We start from the raw sequence: 2,500 nt of genomic DNA, 5'->3' as shown, positions 1-2,500 counted from the left end.
GCGGTGTGCCTTTTATCGCCTAGGCTCAGCAGTTTGAGCACCGCCTGCTGTCGCTTAGCGACGGCACTGCTGCTGTGCCTAGAGCTACCGACTGATGGCGCCATGCCCACGGATGGTAATTCGGAGGAGGAGGAGGTGGAGGAGGGGTGGGAGGAGGAGGAGGCATAGTAGGCCTGAAACACCTGGACCGAGGTAGGCCCCGCAATCCTCGGTGTCGGCAGTATATGACCAGCCGCAGGGTCAGACTCGGTCCCAGCCTCCACCAAGTTAACCCAATGTGCCGTCAGCGATATATAGTGGCCCTGTCCGGCAGCACTCGTCCACGTGTCCGTGGTCAGGTGGACCTTGTCAGAAACGGCGTTGGTCAGGGCATGGATGATGTTGTCTGACACGTGCTGGTGCAGGGCTGGGACGGCACATCGGGAAAAGTAGTGGCGGCTGGGGATCGAATACCGAGGGGCGGCCGCCGCCATGAGGTTGCGAAAGGCCTCGGTCTCTACTAGCCTATAGGGCAGCATCTCCAGGCTAAGCAATCTGGAGATGTGGACATTAAGGGCTTGGGCGTGCGGGTGGGTTGCACTATATTTGCGTTTCCGCTCCAGCGTCTGGGGTATGGAGAGCTGAACGCTGGTGGATGCTGTGGAGGATCGTGGAGGCGACGATGGGGTTTTTGTGGCAGGGTCCTGGGCAGGGGGCTGACTATCAGCTGACACAGGGGAAGGAGCAGTGGTGTGCACGGCCGGAGGTGAACGGGCTTGTTGCCACTGAGTGGGGTGTTTAGCATTCATATGCCTGCGCATACTGGTGGTAGTTAAGCTAGTAGTGGTGGAACCCCTGCTGATCCTGGTTTGGCAAATGTTGCACACCACAGTCCGTCGGTCATCCGGTGTTTCCTTAAAGAACCTCCAGACTTCGGAAAATCTAGCCCTCGCCGCAGGAGCCCTCGCCACGGGAGCTTCACTAGTTGACACATTTGGCGCTGATGCACCAGCTCTGGCCCTGCCTCTCCGTCTGGCCCCACCACTGCCTCTTCCAACCTGTTCTGGTCGAGGACTCTCCTCTGTCTCAGAAGCACTGTGTTCACCCGGCCTATCAACCCAGCTTGGGTCTGTCACCTCATCATCCTCCGATCCCTCAGTCTGCTCCCCCCTCGGACTTCCTGCCCTGACAACAACTTCCCCACTGTCTGACAACCGTGTCTCCTCATCGTCGGACACCTCTTTAGACACTTCTTCCACTACGTCAAGAAGGTCATCATCACCCACAGACTGCGACTGGTGGAAAACCTGGGCATCGGAAAATTGCTCAGCAGCAACCGGACAAGTGGTTTTTGAGTGTGGGAAGGGTCCAGAAAACAGTTCCTCAGAGTATGCCGGTTCAAATGGCAAATTTTCCTGGGAGGGGGCAGACTGGGGGGGAGGAGGCTGAGGTGCAGGAGCTGGAGGAGTGCCGATTTCGGTGACATGGGTGGACTGCGTGGAAGACTGACTGGTGGACAAATTGCTCGAAGCATTGTCGGCAATCCACGACATCACCTGTTCGCACTGTTCTGGCCTCAACAGTGCTCTACCACGAGTCCCAGTAACTTCAGACATGAACCTAGGGAGTGTAGCTCTGCGGCGTTCCCCTGCTCCCTCATAAGCAGGTGGTGTCTCACCCCGGCCAGGACCACGGCCTCTGACCCCTGCAGTAGTTGGACGCCCACGTCCCCGCCCTCGTCCTCTACCCCTAGCCCTCGGGTTAAACATTTTTAAAATGAGAGTTATAACTTTAATTTTTTTTTAACTTTTTTTTGTGTTTTTTTTGGTTTTTTTTGTGTTTTTAAGTTTTTAAAACCAAACCAAGCTATCCTATTGCTATGGCTATTTTCTAGCCAAGTATGAAAGCACACTACTATGCCAGATGAGATGACGCTGAGTTATTAAACAAAATAAACGTAAAATAAAAAAGGAAATGGCAGACTGTGCCTAATTGAAATCCAACCCCTAATAAATTTTCCCACTTCGGTCTTTGCAATGGATATGTGCGTCACTAAGCGCAAAACACAGCGGTCGCAAGTCTCACTACAAATTGCTCACAATTTGCTAGTAGATGCACTGCAGCAAGTACAGCCACCAGCAGATCAACCAGAAATCAAATATATATAACGCTACTGTAGGCGTAAGTAAGCCGTTTGGATTCTCCTATGGCTATTTTCTAGCCAAGTATGAAAGCACACTACTATGCAAGATGAGATGACACTGAGTTATTAAAAAAATAAACGTAAAATAAAAAGTAAATGGCAGACTGTGCCTAATTGAAATCAAACCCCTAATAAATTTTCCCACTTTGGTGTTTGAGGTGGATATGTGTGTCACTAAGAGCTAAACACAACGGTAGCAAGTCCCCCTGCAAATTCCTCACAATATGGTACTAGCTGCAAATTAAAAAAAAAAAGTATAACGTTATTGTAGCCCTAAGAAGGGCTGTTGGGTTCTTGGAGAATCACTCCTGCCTAACA

Source organism: Engystomops pustulosus, chromosome 7 (assembly GCF_040894005.1).
Source record: "Engystomops pustulosus chromosome 7, aEngPut4.maternal, whole genome shotgun sequence".
Taxonomy (NCBI): Eukaryota; Metazoa; Chordata; class Amphibia; order Anura; family Leptodactylidae; genus Engystomops; species Engystomops pustulosus.
The sequence above is the reverse complement of the archived record's forward strand: the minus strand, read 5'-3'. Positions refer to the sequence as shown.